This window comes from Linepithema humile, chromosome 4 (genome assembly GCF_040581485.1).
Source record: "Linepithema humile isolate Giens D197 chromosome 4, Lhum_UNIL_v1.0, whole genome shotgun sequence".
Lineage (NCBI taxonomy): Eukaryota > Metazoa > Arthropoda > Insecta > Hymenoptera > Formicidae > Linepithema > Linepithema humile.
Window position 1 is genome coordinate 6,004,033 of NC_090131.1, and position 13,136 is coordinate 6,017,168.

The 13,136-nt window shown below is 41.2% G+C and overlaps 1 protein-coding gene across 5 annotated transcripts in view; it reads right to left on the reverse strand.

Annotated features, from left to right (window-relative positions):
• Positions 1-13,136, reverse strand: part of CARPA (Carbonic anhydrase-related protein A) — a 136,511-nt gene that overhangs the window by 97,571 nt on the left and 25,804 nt on the right. The window lies entirely within an intron of this gene.

The following is a 13,136-nucleotide window of genomic DNA, read 5'->3' on the forward strand; positions in this document are numbered from 1 at the left end:
TTATTTATAAATTTAAAATATAAAGTTCAATTTTTGATGCTCTTTTGTGCAAACGCTATTTTCATGTAAAAAAAACCAGGTAGCTATTATATAAAAAAATATGGTGTAGAACAAATGCATTTTTTATATGATTTCGTGAACATTAAATTATTATTTTTAAAAAAGCAAAATTTTCGCAATTAAATTTGCGATTTATTAATTCTGTGCCGGCCCTTTTGTCATTATTCTTCAACAAATATTGTTATAAAGGAGTATATTTTCTTTAGCAAGATTGCTAAGAATTCTCTGACATTTTACACTAGTATTAATGAAATTTAGTTGGCAGTCAAAGGGTTAAGCGATCGATATACCATCTAACGATGCTTATTTTCGTAATCTGCTCTTTAACTGGATCTCGTCTCTAAGATGACGGAGATTCGTGGAATTCGCAACGTCGAGATGCTTCTGAAGATGCAATCTGCACCTCCAGGATGCCCGGAAATATATATATACACTACCCACCGCAACGCGCTTCTCTTTGGCCCCGCGTTAATAATACTAAATACTAATTTAAATTCCTTTGATCATTAAGCGACTTTGATTAAGGCAATATGCAGGAAACAATGCGAAACGGAAAATTAATTTCTAAATTAGCGTTCTTTCACACGGAATGTTTTTCTCGTTGCTTCCTATTTGATTAATGATGCAAAAAAAAGAAGAAATTTTACCATTTATATACATGCCTTTACCAATGAAACTTTTATTATTATAACGCAATATCTATTCTACTTTCGTACCTTTACTTGATAAATAATTGCGTAAATTTGATTAAATTTTTCATTAAGCGGTAAAATTTTAATAAACTGATCTGAATAGCATCAAGAGATTTGTGGGAAATATTTCAAATAAAAAAAGCGGATTTTTTAGAGTAATTCAAAACTAGATTCAAAACTATTCGTGTCAACCAACGTTGAAGTTGTCAAAATCCAAATAGAACTTGCACAACATTTTGAAACATTTGCAAACGTTATCCGAAAGATTAATATTCAAAGCAACTCCAATTTTTGATACAATCTCCGCATGCAACATTTATATTCAAATCAGCTTTGTCCAGCTTGAAGCTAGCCTGTGTAACCGAGTCGTGTTCTGAGTGAAGAGCGAACAGCTGAATACCAATAATGTTTCCAAGGCCGTAACCTTAAGTGCGAAACTCATCTTTCTAAAATTCAGTCCGCCCGATTCCGGAAGCCAGGCTTGATTATCAGTTAAGGGGGTGATTATAGGCGCGAGCGTGGTTCGGGGGTCATTAGGCTTGCTCCCTAATTAGCCAGGTAAGCCCCGGATATTAGGTTTGTACGCCGTTGCACACCGATGCGATGAACGGAGAGCAGTCGAAGATGCACGCGGCGGGACGGAGAGCGGGGGTTAGCCTAATTCGCACGTGCCAGCCCGCAGGTGCGAACGTTCGAATTGTTTTCCGATACAGAGCGACCTTAGTCGACGCTACCTAGCTACCTCTCGTTCGCCTTCGCGCTTTACCAGACGCACACACGTCGCACACGTATCGCTTGCCTGCACACATATATGTATTCATCGATCTTCGAGAAAGACCACACGTTGCATTCGAAGCGAGGCAAACGCTTCATCTATTTTAGTGCATCAATAATTATGTCATATTAGCATGCGAATTAACGTCATAATTAGTATTATGAATAATTACAAAGTATTGTAAATAATATCGTTAATATTATGAATATTGATGAAAATTTATTAAGGCACATCACCAAAGAGATGACCTAGTTTCTCAATATCATTTTCAATCCGCTGTGACTTTTTTTAAAAGCCTTTCCTAGCATTATATGTATACATATAGATTACACATTATTTCTATATTTTTAAAAATGTATAAATGTTTCAATATTAAAATATAATCAAATAAATTTTTAAATATCTTTGCTGCAAGAGCAAAAAGATTTTCAATATCTGTATGCACATACAAATATAAATTTTTATCAAATTTTTTTCTAATCTATTCGAAACACTTAGTTATTTACGAGCTGAAAGGAGTCTTCAAGAGATGAAATTAAGTGAGAAACGATTTCTGGAGAACGTGCGCTATTAACACAAAAGTAATATTTAGATCGTCAACAATCTGAGCTCCGCAAGTAATGCGTAACCGCTACTATCAACTCGGCGTAGCTAACCGACTTCGGTTGTAGCTCGACCCGGCGAAGGGGTAGCTATTTAGGGGCTTAACACCTCGGGAGATGGCGGGTAACGGCGACGGCTAGTACGGGGGGAGGTGGCTGGTACCAGGCTTGTGCAACCACTGTGTCACCTTTATCACCTTTATCACCTGCTGCAAATTGCCACCATTTGGATGCTAAACCTCGGGGTCTCACCTCACTGACGACTATTTGCAGGAACGGCGCGCATGAGTGAGAGCACGGGTGAAACAGGAAGGGACCATCCTGACGCTGACAGAGCGAGAAAGCGGGAAACGGGAGAATGAAACGATGGTTGACGTGAGGGTGAATGGGGGGGGGGAGGGGAGGAGAGAAACACGATGGAAAGGGAGATCCCGCACGCACGTACATGCATGCGCCGCGGAAATGCTTTAATCGGATTATCCGATGGTTTTAGAGTCGCTCCGTATCGCTGAAGCCGCTTTCGATTCGAGAAGATCGAATTTCACCTCGAGAGTGCTGTATCGCGAACATGGGGTATTTTATCCTAACGCCGGTATTTTTCCTCACATGTGTTTACGACACGCGCGTAAGAAATGAACGATCAAATCGTGATAAACGACAATGCTCATACGTATGTTTTTTTTTAAGTGAAAGAAATAGCAAAAAAATTCTGTCAAAAGTACATCGGATGGCGGAAAAAAATATTTGCGAGAGATGCGACGAATTTTTATCGCTTCCTGTCGTTTCCTTCACGTGCATATGAACTTTTCTGGCTAAGTAAGTGCATGCGGGAGTGGAAGAAAGTAGGTTACTCCGGTGAGGCTTCTTCTCACGGAAAACTCTCGTTCCGACCGCGCGCCGCGGAATAAAGAAGCCTCTGCCAAACTTTGCGCGGTTTTCTGAAAATGGCTGTTATATGATGTATTTTGAATCTCCTTTACACCTCTGCGACGTGCCCCACTTCCTCTTGTTCGCCGCGGCTCGCCCCATCCATTCTGATTTCCCGCCCGCTTTCCTTTCGCTTCTTTCTCGCAGGCGCAGCGATGCACTTTCCTAAAACTGCATCGTCCGCCCGTATGGCAACTCTTCTCATAGTTTCCCTTTTTTTTTTTTTTTCCTTGCACTTGTTGCTCTCGTGGATTCGCCTACAAAGTGAACTTTACCGTGCGCGCCCTTCGTTTTTTTTTACCTTCGTCATCGGTTCGCGCGACGTACGCGACTTACGTATGCACGTCGGAGAACGTGAGCATGCAACGCGGCGACCGTCGGCGTAATTTACACTGCGCGATAATGTAACATACGATAAAGGGTCTTGTGTAATAAGCGTCAAGCGTAAACCCGATTTATCGAAACGCCACCACGCGCGTGAAATACATCCCTCCGTTAAAACGCCGCGTAGATATGTTTTCGCGGCACTTTCGTGACGGTGAATATCATTACAGTTTTATTAGCGTCTTCATTAACGTAATTAGCGGAGTAATTAACGTATAAATATGCTTAAATATAATCATCAAAGCTACGCAGCAATTAACGACTGTGCGCATAAGTTTTATTTCAGATTAGACGGCAATAACTCAAACGTCTACCTCTTTGTTGGGATTCTGATAACGCGAATATTCTCGAATCGCGATAAGCCGGATGATCCGCGACAAGCTGAAGGTAGAAAGCATCGAGAGGGCGCGAAGGAGATCCGGAAGCTGCGAGAGGCGAGAGAAGAATCGGCTGGCAGCAAATACGACAGTCGGAATTACGTGAAAAGACAAGGGCAAAGAAAAGAGAATGCGATAAATGAAATTTCGTTTCGAAACGGTAGCAGGTGATATTGAGAGCCATCCGCGAGCATCACGTTTATCGTGACACTCGCACTCCTGGCACGTTAGTACATGTTTGTTAGAATTGTTCAATCAAATATAGTATTAAGTATTATATTAAAATATTTGTTTTGTGCGTCTCGAACGTATCTACTTGTAAAATCACGGTCGCGCATCTCAAGTTTCACAGTTTATTTTATACGAATATTCTTATAATATGGAGAACATTGCAGAACCACCCAAAAAATTAAACAAAAAAAGAATGAAATTTATTACCACATTCTGTGGATAGAAATACTTAGGTAGTTCTTAGAAAGACTGCGGGTCACATTTTTTCGAAGGTTACGTCGACCCGATGGCGCAAGGTGCCGAATAAATTCCCCGATCTTTAGAGCGCGGACCTAGAACCCCCGTTTTCTCGAGACAAGAAAAAACGATATCTTTTCCGCCTGCGAGATTTAACCCATTTCACAAAAAGAAGATCCCGAAGCTTCTGCAGAAAGTCTTTTACCTCGCAGCAGACAGGATAAACGGAAGAAACGTCGAAGTATGGCGGAGTTGACGGGGGAGGGTGGATGAGAGGGACGCAGCGAAGAGGGGCGAAACTGGTCGGTAAGGAGGATGAGTGGGCCACTTCCTACGACGATAAGTTAGGAAGGAGCCTCGCGGATGTTCGCGCCATTTGCGCGAGCGCTGCCCGAGATAATACCGAGCCGATAGACGATACCGGGTGGCGATACAGCTCGCCGGTTGGCTGCCGCTGATGGACATGCCCCTTTTATCTGAACGCGCGATATGTCGCCCTTTCGCGATACCGTGCCCTTCTCATGATCGCGCGCGCGATTCCTTTCCTCTGATCCTCTTACACGACAAGCGAGAAATGATCGAAAAAAAAACACATGTCTTTGATGTTGATTGAACCTCGCGATTGCGATAGAATTTCACTCCCCTTGTATTGAGATAGGAATCAGCACAAATTAGATTAACTTCTTACGAAATGATCATTATATAATTATTAAGATAAACTTTGTGAACTTGGCGCGGCTGAAGAATACAAAGATATACATGGAAAGTTAGATAATTGTTTGCTGCTCGATTTGTATATATGTATATATAATACTTCCCTATTGCGGAATATTAAGAGGTACTAAATGCGAAAATTCATATTGTAATCCGTACTCGTCGTACTATATTACAGTTATCTCGCAAAGCTGAATAACCGGCGGAATTCATTCGCGGATATAGCGCCCTTCGCGTTCCTCAATATTCAACTTTTACAAGAATTAATGTAATCAATGAAGCCGGCTATGAGTAACACGAAACTCATTTCTACAGAATTACTATGCGAAGCGGATAAAAGCGGACGGAAGTTTCTCCGTTTTTTCTCTTTCCTTCTCCCCCCCCTCTTCTGTGCACTCGACAACGCCGCGGAAGCAGAGGTGGACGTTATTTCTCCGGCTTCATTATCCATGCCGTTGACATATTACATCGTTTTCTCTTCTTGCGTAAGTCCAAAGTTCCCGCTCTTTAATAAAACCAAAGTTGCCCGACTGTTTTTTTTTTCTAACGGTCGACGGCAGAGGGAGAGGGGAAGAGAGAGAGAGAGAGAGAGAGAGAGAGAGAGAGGGAGAGAGAGAGAGAGAGAGACAGAGAGAGAGAGATTCGACGCCGGATCGGATCTCGCGGAAAATTCGAGCGATCGCGAGCGAAACTCGTGTTATCGCACAATAACCGTGCCCGGTATATCCGCCGTTGGAATGCGCCATTGGGAAATTTTTCCAGGACGAAGAGAGAATTTTCGGGAGATACTTCGGAGGAACGGGACAGTTTCCACGATATTCTTACTCGGAAAAATACACTTTAATTCAACAAAGTTCAATAAAACTCACTGCAATGTAATGCATTTTTTCCCGTGTATTATCTTATATTAATCATGAGAAGAGATAACAAATAAATCTCGAGAGTGCGATGCAAGCGGAATCGAAGATAGGAAGTCGGACGTTAATAATTTCGTCGCTGCGTTTTTCTCGCGCTTGCTCTCCGATGAAAAATCAACTGCACATCCGTTTTCTCAAAAAGTTCTAAATAATGATACGAAGAAAGGAGGTACGCGGAAACGGCAGAATAATTCTTTTCTCCCGTCGGAAGCTATAAAACAGACCGGCGATGCGAACCGGCAGTACATCTCAATCGCTCGAGAGAGATAGATCCTCCGTGATCCGGGAAGATGCAACCCCGGCGTCCTAGTAGTCTCTCTACGACCCTCTATCCCCCCCTCCCCTCGCTTTTTTCGGTCGAATTAATACGTTCGATGAGAGCTTCCGGGCGCGCCGCCAGACACACCGGCACGATTTCAATTTGCGAGCCGACTCAAACAGGTTCCCTCCGGGCACAACCGCGATGCGTGCACACGTTCGACGATTTGTATACGCACACACACATACCCATGCAAACGTTAGTCCACCGGCGTGACGCACACTCATATAGAGTCTGCGGTACCTTCCTCGCTCGCTTGTTCATTCGGTAATCTGTCTGTCTCTCCCGTCTCTATACGTCTATCTCCCTCACTCATTCTCTCCGTGTCGCGCCGAGCTGTTCTCCCTTGTGCGCGATAATCCCCTCGAGCCCTTCCTAGTCGGCTTCCGCAGATTTATATATTTTTCTCTTTCTCCCTCACATACCCACATACACACACACACACACGCGCATTCTCTCTATCTCTCTCTTTCTCTCTTCCTCTCTTTTTTTCTCGCTCATTCGTTTATTTTGATTTTCGCGATTCTACCCGCCCCGCCGGCGTTTGACGCTACCCCCGTTTCCCGCGAAAATGCTCGACGAGCTCGGCCAAACGTTGCCGGTTTTCCCCTCGACACGTCGTATATTAGCGATACGTTCCATCCACCCCCCTAGACTCATTTCCAAACAGCCATCTCGCGCCGTCCCGTGCCAGCCAACGCGTCGGTGCACTCTCACCTATTGGCGCGTCCATTCGACGCCTCTGGGAAATTTCGAACCGCGCTCGTACTTCCGAAACAGTTTGCCCATCGATTGTCTCTGCATCGCGATACTTTTGTCCCATGTCGAAACGATAAACGACGAAATGGAAAGATCCACTGGCCATTAACTGATCTGATCTGTCGTCCGTAAATATTTATACGAAACGCTCGCCGACGCAATATCGATCGTATTTGTTCTGATCATCGCACTTAGCCCGTATATATTTTTCAGGATATAACGATTAATCGCAATTGAGAGAGAGAGAGTTTATGTACAGAAAAATATGTGCAGCAAACACTGAAAAACAACATTGTGAAAAATATACCGCAAAATTAAAGTACCAAATAAGATCATATTTCAGTATCAATATGAAATATGCAATATCATAATAACGTGGAATTAATAAAGTATGCCTAACAATGCGAAAAATTTTAATATATTGAATAATACATGTAAAATTTTATAACAATAAAAAATGTCAAATATTTCTTTTTATGTCATATAATATCTTTCTATGTTAATTATTATAAAAGAAATGTCTACATGAAACTTATATCCCATATTTTTGTAAAGATTTATCCTCCTTTTTCACGCCGAAGGCGCGAATCTGTTATCTGCCAATGGATATTCGCGAAAATATTTAGACTGCACTGTGAAAAAGTTACAGTATATATATATATTTTTTTTTTTTTTTATTCAGACCGGCTATTTACGTGGAGACTCGGGCAAGCGATTTTACTTCAAAGCACGCGATATTTATTTCAAAACACAAACTGGAAAACGAAGTTTGTATTGTTTCAATCGCGCTTATAAGACTTCTTTCTTTCGTATGATACCGATTTTAGCGTTTGTTATTTCTAGTGTTAAAGGATCCGTGTAGAAAAATATTGCTGTATATCGAACAACGTGACCGATATCCATTTTTCTCTTGGTGTATTAGTGACAATTTGTTCCGCCGACACTACACGACGTTCCCTTAAGCCGACCACCTTCCGCTTACAATGCCCCCATGGTGCACTTTTTGTCGTTCGTTTTCACTTTGCCGGCGTTGTGCCATTACGACCGCAGCCCCGCGACCTATTGCACGCGATCATCTTTTTTGTTTCGCTTATTTTCCTCCAGCTTTCCATTACTCATAGCTATCGTGCCGCATTTTTCATTGTAAAATAATATGGAGCGTGCAATTTATATATGTGGATACTTTTTAATAATGAGCAGTTCACGAGAGAATTTGCTGTCATAAAATAATTGATTTTTAAAACCAACATTAAAAAAATCAATATCTATATAAAATAAAAAGATAACTGTCGTATTCAGTTCTTGAATTACAAACAATTTAAAAACATTTTGCAGATACGAGGCTTCGTTGTAGAAATAGCTTAACAAGCTGAGAACAACGAAATATATATGTGCTTTATTCACAATTAATATAATCAACGCATTCATTACGCTTGTTGAACCGGCGCGCGATTATTATGTCGCATGTTATCATTGCGCTTCGACAACACGTGACACAATAATTATACTTCGCTTTAGTAATTTGCGATGTGAAGGCCAGCCAATCAAACAAACACCAATTGGCTTTTTAAAAAAACTCGATTGTTTCATATAAAATAATAAATTTTAGATTTATCGCGTCGTGTGATTTAGCAAACATACAAATCGCATGTGCGGATAATCGGAGATGTTCAACATCGTTGAACGTTAAAGCATGCGAAAGATGGAAGAGAGATAGCACGTTTCAAGCTTCTCTTTGCACAAAATACACGAGTATCTGTATCATTCATGTATATTACCGCGCAGAAGTGTAAAAGAACAACCAACGCACGCACTGCGAGTGAAATATGTTCGTTTATATTTCATTCAGAGTGCGTGCACTCGCTTGTTCCATTACACATTCATGTAACAGTATATACGGACAAAAAATACTCGTGCGTCTGCTAAAAAGTGAGAAAAACTACTGTTTTCGTTTTTCTTCCCTGACTTTTGCATGCGACAGACACTTTCCAGATTTTGCTTTATCCATTTTTCTGAATCTTTACAAAATTACAATAAAAATGCTTTCTACATCTTCAATGTCGTAAAGACTTCGTTTTATCAAACAAACCTGTGTCGAATAAATAAATAATTTCTGTTTACGTAAAGCAGTCTGATAGATGTATATTTTTATATCGCACTACAGTTTTACTGACAGCCAACATTTCTCTTATATTCTTCAACCTCATAATATCCTCGCATCTATGCAACGAACAATCGAGTTCTCAAAAACATCATCTCACGTAGCTTACAGCGACGTGTGCGCGACGTGTGCGCAACTCCATTTCGACCGGTTGGCCACACACAAGGAAGATAACTCGACCGAGACGCGACGAGGGTCTTTTAATGGATGAAGTGTAATCCTAGCTCGCGCTTCACGTCACACCGTACGACCGCCGTCCCCTCCCCCTCGTAATATTCTTTATTTCTCTCTGATGCCATCGCGACGCCTCCTTACTTTCCGCCGCGCTCACGTCCGGGTGAGCGATGCGCGTAGTTTGCGCTCGCGATGAAACTTATCCTTGGGCTGGGCTCGCCCCTCGGCGCGGCCCCGACGCCCACTTTGTCCGCCTTCGTTATTTCGCCAGGGAGAACGCTTGGACAGGTGGAAAACGGCGCGACAATGCGCATTTGCGAAGCAACAGCACTGGTCTCGCCCGTTGTAACATATGCGTCACGTTTCCTTTCGCGATTGTACGTTACGTAAACGGACATTCTTAGAGTGTCCTTTGTGTACATTGCTGCACTGTATACAGCAAGCGCAAACACTTCAACGTTTTTAGCAGAGATTTTAATTTTTCTTGCCGAGAAAACTCAGAGTAAGTACATCAAATAGAAAAATATGTATAAATAAACTTTTTAAAATATATTATATGTTTAATATTAAAATAAATATCAAGAATATGATAACTTGAAAGTAGATCAGTTGAACGGAAAAATATTTTTCTACAAAAATACATGATAAAATATATAATATTTTTCAACAAGTATATGCGCGTCACTATTTAAACAATATCGGTAATCTGGAGAAGAGGCACTTTACAAACTGACGTTTACCTCCCTAGGCGATGCAGCAGTGAAAATGTTTCATAAATATTATTCGTTATTTCATTCCGAGCGACGTGCGCTTTTCGCTTACTGTAAATCTATGCTCATTATACTGCAGCGAAAATCGATAAACCCTTTCGCGACGACCTAACGCGACGCGCTTCTAGATCATGCACGGAATTTAATCGCGCTACGTGATAATGTCATTCCCGCGAAAAGGATGCATACAGACGCCACGTCAGCCACCGGAATACTGCATCATTGTTCCAGAAATTATTATATGCGCTTTTGGAACCGTATCCTCCCGTGAGCGATGGAGACTTATAATCCTACTTGCACGGATGATAGCTCTCTGAGAGCAGTTGTTATCGTAAAAAAAAATGAAAATAAAAGACTAAGCATGTCTCTCAAAATTTATGATATTCGTTACACAATTATCTTCTTTAATATTAACATTGTACTATACAAAAATAATTTTTCTACTTTGCTTTAATCTACTGTCAACTTTTGAAATGAATAAGATAGCTTTAAAATACACATATAGTTAAAAACACCTGTTTGATTATAATACTAATGTGGCGTGTCAGTCCTCTATCATCGTTAGTATCCTTATCGTAAAGTGTCTTTGATTTCAGATTCAACATGCAAAATAATATATTACTAACAATATTATTATTAAAATATGTAACATAATTTATAATGCTAATGTAACAAAATTAATTTTTGATATCTTTAAAATTTAATTCAAGTATCAATATAAAATATTAAAACAACAAACTCAGTACTTATATAATAAACTGCTCGTAATAAAAATAAGTATTCTCGCGCATAACGTAATTAACGCGACGACGCAATTATAGAGAAACTTTTCTATCTCTTAAACTGTCGCGTTGTTATTTTCCTGACAAAGAAAATGGAAAAGAACGTTGATCCTCATCGGCGCCGTAAAGTGTATGTAAATAACGGCTCGCCATTAGTGCGTAATTAAACGATATAATTGTTGCGCAATCAGTAGAAACTTAAACTGTATTCCCCATCGGCTTGTTGTATCGATTTACGCTCGTTATTTCAGGTTTCGTGTACATAATTCGTGGTCGGCATTAACGGACGGCTCCGGACTGCCTCTTACGCCGGCTGCACCACCTCTTCTTGTCCCCCGTTACTCTCCCCCCGCACCATTACTTCGTCGTAATTATATCTCGCCTCTCACGAAGCCCGACCGAGACTTCGTCGAGAATCCATAAATTTCTAGGAAGAATTCGTGGCATGCTGCAGCAACGAATTCCCGAAATTTTCTCGTTAAAAATATTTCAGAAATTCATCCTACGCATCCCCTTCCTACGCTCTTTCTCCTTTGCGACACCTAGTTGCTTCTTTACACGCTCCTCGTCCTTTTTGAACATCGTTGCCAGCCTGCGCGCTCTTTTATATATATATAAAATGTATATATATATATATATATATACATACAAAGAAAAAGAAGCAATGAAAGAAAAGTTTTGCAAGAAGCGGAGCTCGCCAGGATAGACAAGCATAATTAAAAGTTCCGCGTTTCGCTGCTAACATGCGTTTTCGAGCATTTATTAATCCCTTGTGGTCAAATATTTTTTTTTATATTGATTTTATACTCGATTTACATGCTAATATTTTAATATGAAAATGTATATAATATCTATAAATAATATATAAAATACATAAATTATGAAACAAGATATTTATACAAAGCTGCGTTTATGATATATTATATTTTTAAGTAAAAATGAACTTTCCAACAGCAGTGTAAAATTATGATATCAAAAATGTTTCGACCACAAAAGATTAATTTTTAGCATTGATGAAACAAAATTGCTGCTTAATTTTTTCCGTATTGATTCACGAGTTGCAAAATTCTATTTTTGCGCGAATCGACAAAAACATTTAGAGAAATAATAATGACAGATTTTACAGCGGTTAATAAATATATCAAATCCTTGCTGCCTCACTCGCAACGAATGCAACACTTCGCAGAAATTCAATACTAGCCAGACAACGCCATCCATTTCCACTTCATCGAAACGCCACTGATCGGAATTTCACCCCCAACATTTACGGGTTTGCCTGATTCTTGCATCAGGGTCTTCAATCATTGCTCTCGCTCCCGTCCAACAGCATCAAGCTGAATTGCCCGATGCGCACGTCTCTCTTCTCCGTCCTTTGACCCCGCTCTCAACTCCGCAAAATAAAGTCCGGATAACTCAGAGCATACACCACCACGCCACCTCCCCCACCTCTCATTCTTTTTTTCTATTACGCCACATTTACCCGGGAAAATAATGCCCGTGCACATTTCACCCGCGTTATCTGCTCGCCAGGTTGCCCTGCCGTCCCCGCTCTTTTCGTCCCACATCGCTCGCGAGAGCAAAGCGGAGGGGTGACCGTTGCCCCGAAAGCCTGCCAGCCGACGCGTCCTACACTGATGTCGCTATCTGAATTGAAACCGACTCTTCTCAACGCGTCCGTCCCATTTCGTACCCCGCAGACCCCCCGGGACCCGCTTCTGCCCCCGCTCTCACGTCCCTCACTCTTCGCGGATATCTCCACCGTCTGCCATTTATCTCGTCAGGCTCGCACAGAGCGCTCACATGTTGGCAAACGGACGCACACACAGGAACACACGAGGGAAATATACAAGCTGACCCAAAAAAACCGCCTTTTCTTTCTTGGGTTTTTCTTTCATGGATCCTTAGACCAATTTTCGATTGATATATTCCGAGCAAAAACATCGCCGTTGATCTGAGACATCTTGTATACACACGTGTGGATAACGTCTCGTAACATTTCTACAATACGACTAAGGGTCGCTCGACTTTCACGGGTAAAACAAGATTTCACAGAAATCCTCTTAAGGAAAGATAAAGGAAGGCGACGAACCGCGATCTCTCGAATTTGGATTTTAACGAGCGCTCGAGGTTGCTTAATGCAGGTATCGAATAGGTTTTGTTTCAGTCTCGAAGAGTCGGTCGTTAGCGGTAAAATATTCGAAAGTGATTCGCGATAGATACGTGTTAATGCTTCTCGCGCGGAAATATTTTTACGA